This window comes from Alexandromys fortis, unplaced genomic scaffold, assembly GCF_014885135.2.
Source record: "Alexandromys fortis isolate MF-2015 unplaced genomic scaffold, M_Fortis_MF-2015_v1.1 scaffold_50, whole genome shotgun sequence".
NCBI classification, from domain to species: Eukaryota; Metazoa; Chordata; class Mammalia; order Rodentia; family Cricetidae; genus Alexandromys; species Alexandromys fortis.
This window is the reverse complement of record NW_026067932.1, coordinates 10,343,811-10,359,025: the sequence shown is the minus strand read 5'-3', so window position 1 is coordinate 10,359,025 and position 15,215 is coordinate 10,343,811. Positions and strand designations below refer to the sequence as shown.

General features: G+C 47.2%; 1 long non-coding RNA gene across 1 annotated transcript; it reads left to right on the top strand.

Annotated features, from left to right (window-relative positions):
* Positions 1–5,849: 5,849 nt before the first annotated feature.
* On the top strand, positions 5,850–14,273 carry LOC126503814 (uncharacterized). Its single transcript, XR_007592406.1, has 3 exons — positions 5,850–5,974; positions 9,885–10,025; positions 12,703–14,273. It is a non-coding gene; the product is annotated as an uncharacterized lncRNA (long non-coding RNA).
* The last annotated feature ends 942 nt before the right edge of the window (positions 14,274–15,215 follow it).

The window sequence follows — 15,215 nt, the reverse complement described above, 5'->3', positions numbered from 1 at the left end:
GGGATTAAAGGCGTGTGCCACCATCGCCCAGCCCTCTCCAGACTCTTCATCCCTCCCCCCCCCAACTTGTTATGGTAAAAATAAAATGGCACCATTCCCCAAGAAGCCTGCAGGTCCCCGAGTAGTGGCGGTGGGAAGTAGGCCATGAGACCACAGTCAGGGAGCCATGTGGCAGGTGAGAAACCGTGATAGGACAGCCAGTCCCATGAGGATCCCCAACCGTCACAGGTGAGAGACAGAGACTTGCAATGCAGAGAAAGTGGGTATTTATTTAGTGGATTATGGAAAGGAAAGAGAAAGAGGAGAAGGGGGAAGAGCAGAGAGAGGCAGAGGGGGGGATGGGTGAGCGGAGCCATGGCAGCAGCTACCTCTTTGGGAGAGAGATGGAAAGGGAGGACTCACAGGCTAAAAGCAGAAGGAAGATCTGCTTACCTCAGAGGACTGGGGGGCAGGGCTTGTCTCTTAAAGGGACAGGACAGACCATCACATTCCCATCTCCTTTTTATAATTGAAAGGAGGGAGGTTGGGCACAACAGGTTAAAGGATTTGGGATGGTGGATTCTCAAAACTGCTTCCTGCTTATTTGTGGGCATTGTCTTGGGAGGCTGGGGGAACTTGAGAAAGTTGGGTGCTAGTCACATCCTGGGGTAGCTGGTCTCTTTGCTCCTGTCTGGTGTTTGTGGTATGGAGATTTCTGATGTCTCTTACTCCTGTTTAAGGTATTGGCAGAGCAGAGGACAAAGTAAAGTTTAGTAAATAAAAAATTTTAGGACCAGGGAAACGAGAGGGGTATATCTGACTTGTTTAAGGTGGATCCTTTAATTTGGCTCCCTTGAACTCACAAGAGTTCTTTGGGTTTGTGAAAACATATGTTTTAGATGTACGAATTGTATAAACAGCAGCATATTTATGTCAGATTGACTGTGACAGATGTTTTTGCATAATGAAAATGCCCACTCTCTCCCTGTCTGCTGAGGCAAGCAGATCTTCGTTCCACTTTCAGCCTGCGAGTCCTTCCGTTCCATCTATCTCCCAAAGAGGCAGCTTCTGCCTCTCTCCCTTCCCCACTTCTCCCCTTCCCCCTCTATTTCTCTTTTTTCCTCTCTCTCCCTCCCCCCTCTGTCTTTTGGCCCTCTCTCTGCTCCTCTCCTTTCTCCCTTCCCCCCTTTGCCCTCCATAACCCTCTAAATAAATATCCACTCTCTCTCTTCATGGCATGCCTAATAGTCTCTGTCTCACAGGCCACATGGCTCTCTGCCTGGGACCTGCTGGGCCCTCATGGCCCATGGGCCACTAGGGGAACTGTAGCATTTTACCACGGCAGCTCCTTGTGGCCCGCTGCCCCTGCAGCCACTCAGAGAATGGCACTGTTTTATTTTTACCATAATGCCTGCCCTTTGGAAATCTGACACACTATCTTACTGGCTTGTTTTGAAGATTCGACTGATCTATTTAACCAGTCACTACAGTAGCTAGTGTGTAACCATGTGCTCCATGGACATTAGAACTTCCACGGTGAAGCAGTTTGCCTTTCCAGCCAAGGGCTGTGTGAGCAAAACTGAAGCTTAAATGAAGCCAAGCACAGCCGCCAGGCTCTTCTGTAAAGAAATTTGTTGAAACCGAACTCGAGGCAGGCAAGGTTCTTTGTGAGAGTCAAGGTCAGAAGCCCCACCCCTCTTCCTTTTAAAGAATCTGGAAGAAGGAGAAGGTCTCTGCTTCACATTTGATGTCGAAAGGAGAAAAAACAGGAAGGGGAAACCAGTTGAAAACAGACTTTCCCCAAGTATCTCAGCACACACTGACTTTCTCTGCAAAGCCCTCCATGTCCTCTGTTGCTCAACCTACTGAGGCTTGTGATGAAAGGCGCCCTCAAGGTTGGTACATAGTTAGGGTTATGAGATTAATGTCTGCAAATGTTGTGTATTATGCAAAGCAATGAGAAGAATCTTGGTAGCTGCCTCCAAAGAGAAGCTTTGGAACACAAAAAGGAGGCATGCTAGATGAACATATAACTTGAGAAAATAACTCTTGAATTTCTTTTCTGTTTTTGTTTTTTGAGACAGGGCTTCTCTGTGTAGCTTTGGAGACTGTCCTGGAACTCGCTCTGTAGATCAGGCTGGCCTCAAACTCACAGAAGAGATCCATCCACTTACCTCTGCATCCCATGTACTGGGTTTAAATGCACGTGCCACCACTGCCCAGTAATAACTCTTGAATTTCTAAGGGGCCTCTTATGTGTACTTGACAAACCTAGAACCACCTGGGGAGAGACTTCCATACTTCGGTCAACATTGTGTTGGCCTACGGGCATGTCTGTGGGGCTTTGTCTTAGTTAAGCGAATTGATTGTGGGAAGATCCAGCCCGCTGTGGGCAGCACCATTCCCTAGGCTCTGCCCAGTGAACTGTGTAAGAGTGGAGAAATGGAACTGAGCAAGCAAGCGTGTGTGTGTGTGTGTGTGTGTGTGTGTGTGTGTGTGTGTGTGTGTGCCGGCATTCACCTCTCTCTGCTCTTGGCTGTGGATGTGCTGTGACCAGCTGTTTGAAGAAGTTTCCATGTCCTTGAGTTCTCTGCTGTGATAGATTCCAACCTGGAATTGTGGGTTAAGTAAACCCTTTCTCCTCTAAGTTGCATTTTGGTCAGGGGATATTTTTATCACAGCCACAGAAATGAAACTAGAAAAAGCCCAAATCTTTTGGTTGCTCCATTGCCTTGAATCCCACGGTCTTGGTCGTTTTTCCCTACTTCTGTTTTAGTGTCCTGGACCAGCCTTGACAAAAATAACTTTTGCCAGGGTCAAGGCGTGGGTATCTAGAAAATATTAGTAAAGAATATGAAGATGCGGAAGAAAATAATAAAATGGAGAAGCACAGGAGTGTTTCGGGAGGGGGTTCTAGTGAGTACTGACATTCCCCTGTGTTTAATTTACAATTGCTTTAAATACCCCTGACCCCAAAAGGTAGGAGTAAGAGAAAAGACTGCTTTAACAAGACACTAGGAAGTGAACGAACAGACCAGTTGAAGTTCAGGGGCTAGTCCTTGGTTAAACAGTCTGTTGCTAGAATAAAGTAAATCACGCTCACACCCTAGACCAAAACCTCCTGCAGGCAAACTGCTCCCTGGGTGGAATCCAAAGTTATCTCCATAATAGAATTGGGGTTTAGTTGGCTCTTTAGACTCTTTAGGTAGGAACTGGTCTATTTCCCTATTCCTGGAGCACAGGGTCTGGCAATCAGCCACACCTGTTGACAATTAGAGCAGAACTCTCTGACTGACTTCTAGGCGGGAACTTTGAGGTAGAAGCACAAAAATCTTAGAGGGTTCCAACTCTCTGCCCTCTGGACAATGTGGAAATAGGCTCATATTCAGTCCTCCACAGTATAGCACCTGTGACTTAGATGGAGGTTGCTTCTTCCACGAACGGTGAGTTTTTAAGGGACTTAAAGAATAAAGTATTGCTTGTTTTTTCCCCTTGCTTCCTGTTTGACATCATAGAACACACAATGAAATGTTACATTTAAGTGTAACACACATACAATACTGTAGTTTGGATGTCGTTCCTAGGGTGGCGCTACTGAGATACTGAGAGAGGGTGCAAAATACCTGCTTAGTGGCAGGTCTTCAGGTCACTGGACATTAGGGGTGGACTTCGCCCCAGTCTTTCTCACCCTCCACTTCCTGGCTTGAGATGTGGCCACTTTCTCCTATGCATCTGCTACCATTACTGCTTGGCACCCTGCATCTGCTACCATCACCCTCCGTAGAGGCCTAGTTAACCCTCCAAAGCCATGGGCTAAGCAAACAACTTCCCTTTGTTAAACTGGTAGCTGTAAGTATTTCATTTCGGTGACTCAAAATTAACGAATGAAAACAGATAGAAAATGCTTGCTCTCCGTAACCGCAAGGACCTTGCAAGAGGACAGGGTTCTGCTGCAGTGAAAGGCCCTTTTGTCCAGCTGGGCACCCAGAAAGGTCCAGGGCTGTCTTCAGAGTGAGCTGAGGAACCGCAGCGTCGAGAGAACACTGACTTAGGCATGGTGTGTGTGTGTGTGTGTGTGTGTGTGTGTGTGTAAGTCAATGGGAGGAAGGGAGAGCAAGGGTCCACTGACTTAGGCATGGTGTGTGCGTGTATGTGTGTGTGTGTGTGTGTGTGATAGGCTCTGTATTGTCCACAATAGCTCTGAGGTATACCTGTGTGACTCTTGTGTGTGAGGAAGGGTCATAAACGGGGGACAGTATAAAAGTACACCCTGTGTGAGGATGGACATTCAATGGGGGACACTATAAAGTATACAAATGGAGCAGATACGGGCACAGGCACAAGGATTCAGAAACAAGTGCAGAAGTTCTCAACAATGAGCTAATCCTTGAAGGGTAGGCCAGCTACTCAAATGCCTATTTTCTTTCAATATGTAGTTCTTTATATATACAATTTTATATAAATTACTTATCTAATTTCTTTTCTTATTTGGAAAGTTGCGATGGAAGGAGACTTTGGCTCTAAAATCATAGAGACAGGTCCAATCTTGGCTCCCCTTCGTGTATCAGCCCTGTGACTTTGGGCAAGTTACTTAAGTTCTCTGAGCTTCCTCATCATCACGGGTAAATCAGAGATAACAGAAGAAACCATCTTAAAGAGCAAAAGAGAAATGCTTAACAAATGCGACCCATTTCTTTTTAAGTTTATTGACCACAACTTAGAAAATACCGAGAAAAGCAGAAGTAGAACCCCAACAGCTTTACCACACAAACGAAACCGCAGCAGACTTTTGAAGTTATCTTCCCAGTTCCCAGCCAAGGCTTGGTTTGCTTCCCTCTCTCTGTATTGTCTGGCATTCTGGATATAAAATTCAAGTCTAACGTTTCATTGCATTTATCTACGTACTTGTTTACTGTGTGTGGGTGGGTGTGGGGGGATTTGGGAACACACATGCCAGGGTGAGCATGTGGCGGTCAGAGGACAACTGTCAGAAGCTGTCACTTCTCTTTTCCCACCATGCCAGCCCTGGGGATGGAATTCAGATTGCCAGGGTAGTGGTCTGTCCTGTCCCTTTAAGAGACAAGCCCGCCCCTTCCACCTCCCCAACCCCTGTCCACTGAGCAAGCCTACTTCCTTCTGCTTGCAGCCCAAGTCTCTTCCTTTCCATCTCTCCTCCAAAGAGGTAGCTGCTGCTGTGGCCTCTCTCTCTCTCTCTCTCTCTCTCTCTCTCTCTCTCTTTCCTCATCCCCCTTCCCCCCCCTCTCCTTCCCTTCTATAACGCACTAAATAAATATTCAACCTCACTCTGCAATCATGCCTATCCATCTCAGTCTCTCACCCACCAAGTGGCCCTCCGTGGTTTTAAGACCGGCCGCCCACTGCCACCACTCTGGGACCTGCAGCGTTTTTACTTAAACCATAACACCCAGGCTTGGTGGCAAGCGCCATTATCTCCTGAGCCACCTTACGGGCCCTTGAGTTGAAGTTTTTGGTTGGGTAACATAGGCGGGTTTCTGTCTTATGGCCACTTCACAGTATATTAAATTGGGTTGCTGTGTTGAAGTCACTCAGACATTCCTGCCTGCTAGACATTTGTCTAGACTCTAGTTGTCTGTCCCTGTTCTGGACAGTTAAACAATTAGCAGGTCTATACACAATCCCTTTAGTATTTATTTTTCTTTAGAAACAGCTTCCAGAAATGAAACCATAGATGTGGTCCGTATGAAGAGTGCCAGTGGTCCCCGCCTGTCACCAAAAATAATTCAGAAGACAGCTGAAGCAGCCTCCATGCTCAGATTCCGCTCTTCCCTCTCCCGCCCTCATTCTTGCTTCTTTTCCAAAAGGAGGGGTTGAGCCGAGGCCTGGGCATTCCTGGGTCCTTTCTGCCAGTAGGCGGAGTCACAGGGCATGAAAAAGCACTGTCTTCCTTCCCAGCTCTCGAAGGCAGCGCGAGGGATGAGCTAGCTGGGAGCACAGACATCTGCAGGAAGCCTGGGTATTTCTTTTTCTCTTTCTTCTCCCATGTGGCAGGCAGGCGGGCGGGCGGGTGGGTGGGCTTCCTCTTGCCTCTGCCTGAGCTCCAGGATGGAGTCCGAGGCAAGTGTGTTTTCTGTGGAGCTAACAGGGCACCAGACAGTGCTGAGCAGGGAAGGCTGCCCTGGGTGCCTAACTGCAAGCAGGCTGTATATTTTTGAGGCGGAATTTTGTTTTGAGGGTGAAGCTGGAAACCCTCTAACATCGAAGTTGCCCTGAGGAGGTTCTCATCATTTGTAATATAGCGCAACATGAAAGTCTCAACTGGGATGTGGGTGGGCTCAGCATGGATGGCTATCTGATCCTCAATTTTCTGGATTGTTAGGAACAAAAGTCCAGCCCAAGTTTTCTTCAGCAAAGCTGAGAGATGTTTAACAACTGTTTGTCCAGAAAGGAAAGAAGGGAGGACAGAAGGATGGAAGGAAGAACAGGAGGAAGGAAAGAAGGAAAGAATGAAGGAACAAAAAAAAAAAGAGAAAGAAAGGAGGGAAGGAAGATAGATTTATAGCATTTTCAGATTCCCATAGGCTACATACATCACCAGGGCTTATTTCTAAGGCATTGGCCAGTTTATGCAATCCCTGACCAGAGGTTAGCCACAGGCTCTTGCAAAGAAGAGAAAACCCACTATAGCAGAGCAAGGGTGGCAAACCAAAGGCTGATTCACTCACTTGGTCACGGTGTGGAAAGAGGAGGCCCTCTTCATTTGTAACGTGGTGCAGAAATGACCTCAGCGAGGGTGAGAACCCAGAGAAGCACAGCCCCGCAGGCTTCTCTCTGCATACCAGGCCATTGTTGCCATGGAGTCATGCTCTGCACATCAACGCAAGGTTGCAGCGGGCGGTTTTTGGGTTTTTGGAGTTTGCCTCCTCACTGAGTCATGGCAGAGATGAAGAAGCCATCATCCCTGACTGGAAACATCCTAGGGAAAGTTGACTAGTCTTCCTTTGCCATGGGCTGAGACGGAAAGCTTGGTGGTGGTGAGGAAGTTGTATTGGCCCGGCAAAGCCAGCACTTCTGTGTCAGCCTTTGGACACTGTGACACGGCACCCGAGGACTAACTTGGAGAAGGAAAGATGCATTTGGCTTAGTTCAAAGCCAGTTAGTTCCATCACTTTTAGGTCTGAGTTGATGCAGAACACACTGACAATTTGAACATGTGGAAAAAGAAGATGCTGTCTTCATGGGAGCGAAGAAGCAATAAGACAGAAGGAGGACAAGGACCAGAATAAGATATATTCAAGGGCACGCTCTCAGTGACCTCATTCCTCCAGCAAGACCATACCTATGAGTTTCTAACACCGCCTAATAATGCTGCTGAAAGATGGTTCTATCCATGCAATCTTCTGTTGCAATTCCTCTGAGTTCTTCATCCAGAACAGCCTCAAGACTGCTGGCTGAGATGATCCAGCCTCGCAGAATGTTCCAGTCAGGACTTGACCATAATCCTCAACTTTCTTTGGGTCCCCATAAGATTATCAGCACCTCCCCCCACCCCAGCCAGGTAGTGGTGGTGTATGCCTTTAATCCCAGTACTTTGGAGGTGGAGGCAGGAGGATCTCTTCGAGTTCAAGGCCAGCCTGGTCTGGAAGAGCTAGTTCCAGGACAGACTCCAAAGCCAGAGAAATCCTGTTTCAGAAAAAAAAAAAATTATCAGCACCCTTGATCAGCAGGAAGTAGCCTAGAAAATTACATCCACATTCCCAAATATGGATTATGGATGTTTGTCTTTGTTTGGAGTTTTGGTTACAAGTTGTTAGAATAATGGTCAAGAAAAAAGCTAAGCAAAGAACATTAAATACAGAGTTCTTGTTTCAAATGAAAAAAGGGAATCTCTGGGTGGGTGTGTGCACTGGTGTGAATCTCTGGGCGGGTATGTGCACAGGTGTGCATCTCTGGGTGGGTATGTGCACGGGTGTGAATCTCTGGGCAAGTATGTGCACAGGTGTGCATCTCTGGGTGGGTATGTACACGGGTGTGAATCTCTAAGTGGGTATGTGCATGGGTGTGAATCTCTGGGCAGGTATGTGCACAGGTGTGCATCTCTGGGTGGGTATGTGCATGGGTGCGCATCTCTGGGCTGGTGTGAGATTGGGTGCGCATCTCTGGGCTGGTGTGTGCACGGGTGTGCATCTCTGGGTGGGTATGTGCACTGGTGTGAATCTCTGGGTAGGTATGTGCACATAATGCAGGCACCCAGGGAAGTGTGGGCTCTGGGAGCCAAACTCCATTCCCTGCAAGAACAGGAAATACTTTTAACCACTGGAGCCATCTCCTTAACTGCCAGAAATTACCCATTAATGACATGTCATGTTAACAAATACGTTTCCTCTGTGCTGTCATATTTAGAGCATAAAATTTCCAAGATGATTTTCCCCTTATTCAAAAGTCTAATTTTATATTTTATGTAGTTGAATATGCTCTACTTTGCCCTTTTAACTGAATCATTTTCATCAATGCTTAGACATCCCAGCTTCCCGCGAAATTTTAAGAAATGACTCATTTTATATATTTCTCATTTTCCTAGGTGTAAAACTTGTACACGTTTTATTATCCAATTCGTTTTTATTTAGTGTGTTTGGGGTGAGCCAAACATCGAGGCTGGCAGCTTTACCAAGCATTCAACAAAGTCTTCCCTTCCCCACCGCTCCATATAGATGCCAATAGGTAGAATTCTAGTCAACGGGCCAGTGAGGTAGAGCTGGAGGAGAGCTGTGGACCTTAGGAAATGCAGTGTAGGAGATGGTGAGGAATGGTTTTATCTGGAACAAAGGGTAGCTTAAAAATATTTTTGTCAGGGGCTGGAGAGATGTCTCAGAGGTTAAGAGCACTGGCTGCTCTTCCAGAGGTCCTGAGTTCAATTCCCAGCAACCACATGGTGGCTCACAACCATCTGTAATGAGATCTGGCACCATCTTTTGGCAAGTATATATATATAATAAATAAACTTAAAAAAACAACAAAAAAAAAACAAATTTTTGTCATTTTAGTTTATGTGTACCAGGCGTTCTGATTGCACATATGTCTGCACACCACGTGTGTGTATGATACCTTCAGAGGCCAGAAAAGGCCATCATATCCCTGAAATTGGAGTTATAGATGGTTCTGAGCTGCCATGTGGGTACTGAAAATCCAACCAGGTTTCCTGGAAAAGCAGCCAGTGCTTTTAACGACTGAACCTCGTCTCTAGTTTCAAGGGTAGATATTTATGATATTTTTTATAGTACTAAGATTAAAGTTAGGGCCTCATGTTTGCTAGGCAAATACTCTACCATTGTGCCATATCCCTAACCCTTTTTAAATTTTGGAACAGGAACTTCCTGTTGGCCAGGCTGACTTTGGACTGGCTCTGTTCCCCCATGTAAACTTTGAATTTGTCTTTCTCCTGCTTAAGCCTCCTGGGAACTGGTGTTTTGGTAATTCTTAACCAAGAATTTGTCACCTAAGGAGCTTTTAAGAAACATACCTGGGGTCTTACCATGAATGGGTCTGGTATTGTGGTCTGACATAGGTGCGTGCTAATTTGTTTATCCAAAAGTCTCCCAGACATTGCCAGTGCAGAGAATCACAGGAGACAAAGAGGGACAAACATGTAGGCTGCGGGTTACAAGCGGTGTTGAGGCCACGCTGAACCTAGTGATAGATTTAGGAGGCCAACAGCCTACCTTACACGGGAAGGGAGCCTTAAGTACCGTGAGAGAGGACATGGAGCCCTGCTGCTCGGCACAATGATCACACCTCCAAGCCCAGGTGTGAACTTGGGTAAGGGTGGGTTTCAATCCTGTTTGTCCCATATGCAGGCTGTTAGCTGGGTGGGTTGTTGGTCCTTTCTGAGTCTCTCTGTAACCACAACAATTGTGTTTACCTTCCAGGGTTGTGATGAGTCAAAGGGAACTCGGAGATTAAACACCTGGCTCAGCTCCTGACAGCTGTGTGCATTCTTTCCCCTCCACGGAACTTTTGGCCCTTGCTGGACTGGCCTGGTAACTAACTTCAGGATGAAGAGAGACGAGGTATTTGCAGGGAAGACATGCTAACACCCATTTGTTAGTGAGAGAAAGAGGTCTATGGAGCTCTGTAGTCCTAGAGGCTTTGATAGCCTCGTAGAGGCACTCCGGCCTCAGAGTACCAAAGAGAAACCCGAACTTCGTGTAAGCCTCAGCCTCACAGCTTACAGCACCATAATTCTTCGATTTCATAGCTCCATGGCTTGGCTGAGGTGGAACCTGGCTCCATGACAGGGTACCTCAGTTTAGTCACAAATGTAATCTCAGCCCCGGGCAGCTTGACCTGTGAATCTTAGCCATGACCAGCTGTTAGGAAGGCAACACAGACCTAGTCATTCTTATTCAGTGAGACTTCTCACTGAAGTCTGTTTGCAGAGTCAAGGCTCATCTCTGGAGGATGACAATACCTTTTTCCCCGCTCCCAGGATCCACCAGCCTCCACGTTAGGGCACTGATATCCATTCTGCAATTTATCGACAGCTCTTCTGTTTGGCGGGTACTTGAGAACACAGTAATCATTTAAAAATGACTTTTCATGCTGCCTAGTCTTCTAAATTAACACCAAATATTGATGTTGAGATTATTAGCAGATTTAGATTCCTTGGAGGTCAACTCATCCAAAAGGCGGTGTGGCTGACAGAAAGGAGTAGGGACCCGGAAAGTAGACACGTGTGGTCCTTGACTCCTGATTGGAACCAGCTTGCTTGTCCTCTAAATGAGAGTCTTTCTTACTCCGAGCCTAGTGTTTTCTTCCTCAGAGAGAAGATTTTTGGCTGGGTAGAGATAGATGCCGAGGAGATGTCAGGAGGACGGGGGAGGGAGACCTCCTGCTGCAGGGGTCCCTTAGGAAACCAGGAAGCTAACTTTGGGACAGTAGGGGAGAAGAGCCCTCCTCCCGCCTGGCACACTGATCACACCGTAAAACAGGCTTCGGATGGGGACTTAGAAATCTCTGGGTGCTGGTGGACAGGCTTGAGCTGCAGGGGATGAATGGGAGCCCCCGTCAGAGAACCTCTTGTCTGATTTTCCTTCCCTGCACACTGGAGAAATAGGTCAAGAGATGAATGGCATTTTATACTCTTGAAGCAAGCATAAGGGGATTTAGCTGGGCTTGTTGAAACAAGAGAGGCTTAAGTTAAATAGTAACATGGGCTCTTCACTGTGAGGAAAGAGCGAGGTTTATCCCAAGTCATTAAGTCCTCTAAGAGACTGGAAGATCTTTAAGTGGCTCTCCATCTCTGCTATGAACTGGACAGCTCCCCATGTTACTATAAAGCTCATTAGAGCTGGAAGTCTGTGGTGAGTCCATTCCCTTGCTCTGTCAATCCGCCTGCAAGGCGGAAACCTGGAAGGTGCGTCTGAGTCTCAGACAACAGACTCCTACTCCTGGCTGCCACCCCATCAAAGCTGGTATGGAAGCCAAGTCCAAGGCTCAGGCACCAGCTAGCCAAAGAGCGCTAAAGTGATTAGAAGTCTCCATCCAAACTCCTATGCTCCCTCTGTCTCTTTGAAAGAGTAGGCACTCAGCCAAGGGGATCTCCTGCTGCCTTTGCACACAGTTATGGGAGTATGATCCGAGGACACGAGAAGACTCCAAGGCAGCTGAACTTCAAGGCGGCTGGTATGGATGTCTAGGGATGATGGCCTCAGACGGTGAGATTTGGTTCCCCAGGTTTCTGAGCTCTTACTGGGTTCCGAGGATTGCTGTGGGTGCTGGGCTGTGTTGCTGGGAGAGATATGGTGGCAGTAATTCATAAAGACAGCATTAGCAACATGTGCTAAGAGCTGTGTGCCCAGGCTTCATTCCCTTTTGCTTGCTAAACAGTAAATATTTATGGAACCGATTGCTCACACAAACTGGCTAGACTGGTCTCTTTTCGGTTTCCTGGCTGCGCCACACACTAGAGGCATTTGCTCTTATCTACCCAGAAGTTCCCCTCCCCTCAGGTTATTTTTTTTGGGGGGGGGCAGGGGCTGGACCTCATGCTTCTTGGGTTTTTAAATCAGAGGTCCCGTTCTCATTGTAGCCTCTCTGATCACATAATCTAATGTCATGACTCCCATTCCCTCGGCACCTTCTTTTCACCGTTCTTACTCCTGGTAGCGTGCAGTGCTGCCCAGGACACCTTTCTTACTTGCCTGATCTCCGTGGCTAGCCCAGGAACCCCAGGACAGGGACTGTGGACTATTTTGTACATCCCTGTAATCCCCTCACCTGGGTCAGGTACTCAGCTTTGTTCGGGGCAGCACAGGAATTGAATGGAAGAAAGGCTTCCTCAGTACACCCAGTAAGTACCCAGTGATAAGCAGTGAGATAGCTCAGCGAACAATGTGCACCGGAGGGCCTTGCTAGAGGAGAGATAAGATAATAGGCCAGCTACACCGCAACAGACATTCTCCTGAAACAAAACACGCTGGATGCTTCACAGATACTTCCCTATGACCTCCCTGGTACCCCAGGCCTTAGAGACTATGAATTCCAGCATAGAGAGGCTCTATTGACTTTTAAAAAAAATAGCTGAAACTACCCAGGTAGTTTCTGAATAACGGAGGCCTGGACTTAATCAGTTGGCACACCTCAGTGAAATATATTTATTATATATAACACACACATATGTATATTGTATACACATATATATGTAAACCTTACAATGGGCTTTTTAATATTTATTGCTTCTCACAGGTCTGTGAGGCAGCTTTACAGATGATGAAAACTGCAACTCCAGAACCACATGCCCCGTGTCTTCCAGACAGCATCAGACAAACCCAGCCATGCTTTCCACTTCTGCTCAGGCCCACGAGGTGGAGGAGCTGGCCCCGGGGGAAGAGGAGGGCTTTCTGGGACCAAGTTTTCCGGGAGTAGGAGGCAGTAGGATTTCCAGGTGGGAGGGCTTGGAAGAAGGGCCTGAACGAAGAACTTTGGATGACTGTGGGACTGTGGAGGAAGGAGTCCCACACCCTGGCCCCTGCTCCCGCCCCGCTATTGTGGTTTAAGTCTAATAAGTAGATGTGGAAGATACTTGAGCAAGGCAGGGCAGGGTAAAAACCCTGTGTAGGAAGTAGGAATTTTAGAGTTACTCCTCTGTCTTAATTTCTTAGGAATCTATCCTGTCTGCTTATCCCTTCTGTTCAGTTTTTGTTAAATTAACAATCCATATTTATAACGTATTGTCTGAACCTCGTAAAAATCATTGCATTTACATATGATGTGTACTCCCATTAAACTTGCAAAGTTTTATCCCCGATATTCCCTTCATTTAAGGGTGAATACTTGATAGTGGAGGATGTTGAAAACCAAGTAAGTATTCTAGGTCATGTACTGCCCCATCCATCCATCCATCCATCCATCCATCCATCCACCCATCCATCCATCCATCCATCCATCTGTTGTGAGCTGAGCTGTCTTTATACACTTATGTGTTGAAACCCTCTAGTACCTTATATAATGTAACTGCATTGGAGACCGTCTTTAAAGGGCTGTTTAAGTTAAAATGGGGTTGTTAGAGTGAGTCCTGATTTAATCTGACTGGCGACCTTACCAAAAGTGGGCAGAGACAAATGTGCACAAAGCAAGATCTGAAAGAGGACACAGCAACAATGTAACCATTTCCCAGCCAAGAAGAGAGGCCTCAGAAGAAACCAGATCTTCTGACACCTTCAGTTTTCTTTTTTTATCTCCACATCATTCAAGCCAGTCTGTGGTGTATGGTTTAGAGAAGCTTGGGCAAATATATATGGCATTTATCCACCCACTGATCCATCCACCCGCCCATCCACCCACCTATCCATTAATCCACCCATCTACCCATTCATCTACATATCCATCTGTAAGTCTGTCCATCTGTCCATCCATCCATCCATGAATGCATGCATGCATCCACCCATCCATCCACATATCCATCTATCTACCCACCCACCCCACCCCATCCCCCGCCCCCACACACATACATACATTGTTGAGTGTCCCTTATTATTCAGGTAAACTGTTATTCTGGATAGTTTTGTGTCAACTTGTCACAAGCTAAAGTCATCTGAGAGGAGAGGATCACGATTAAGAAATGCCTCCGTAAGACTCAGCTGTAGGCAAACTTGTTGTTGTCTCAGTCACTGATTGATCGGGGAGGACCCAGCCTAGTGTGGGTGGTACCATCTCCGGGCTTGTGGTTCTGGGTTCTATAAGAAAGCAGGCTGAACAGGCAACATGAAGCGGGACAGTAGATAGCACCCCTCTATGGCCTCTGTATCAGCTCCTGTCTCTAGATTCCTGCCCTTTTTGAGTTCCTGCCCTGACTTCCTTGATGATGAACAGCAATATGGAAGTGTAAGCCAAATAAACCCTTTCGTCTGCAACTTGCTTTTTGGTCATGGTGTTTCCTTGCAGCAATAGATCCTACCTAAGACAGCCGCCTCGCTCTGAAGATAAAAGAACAAAGAGACCGCAGTCTACCCTGTTCCGGAGCGGCTAGCATTGAGTAAACAGGAGTTATGTCAGACTGTGGTGCGTGCCAGAACTGACTTGGGAGCTGGAGGTGTGGTCGGAGGGACACTGGATCCAGCTTGGGAGTGGAGTCATGAAACACAACAAGCTGGACTCCTGAGAGAATGGCAAATTAGGGCAACTTCTGGGAAATGCAAAGGCAGAAATACGCCAAGGGAGAAGAGCAGGAACTAGATGTGAGGATGGGAAGGGCCATGCTCAGCCCATGGTTCTCAGAGCTTCCTTCCCCGCCTTCGGCTCACCGGCTCCTGTGTGTCAAGAAGGGGTAGCGTGGAAGTGGATTTCCACTGGCAGGCTGGGGTGAGGTCTTTCTCTGCTTCCTGTGAGATTCCCGATGAGCATGAAGAATCTGGCTCTTGTCCAAAGGTCAGAAGGCCTTGGACCAGCTATGTACACGCTATGCCTTCTTCAACATGTCTTTACATGTCTCTACATGTGTGTGCTATTGTAACTGTAGGCTCAGTTGCTGGGATTCTAGCTGTCCACCACAATTCTCTACCCATGCCACCTTGCTCGCTGTCATCAGAAAGCTGTAGAGAGATTTTCTGAGTCTGGGAGGAGATGCAGGCGCAGATCGGGCCATGGAGGTAGGTAGACTCGCTGGATGTAGTAGGCAACCAGGAAGTGTGAAAGTTCGCAAAGACATGGATTAGTTAGTACAGCTTCCTGGCAGCCCTACTATGTCAGCCGTGGTCATG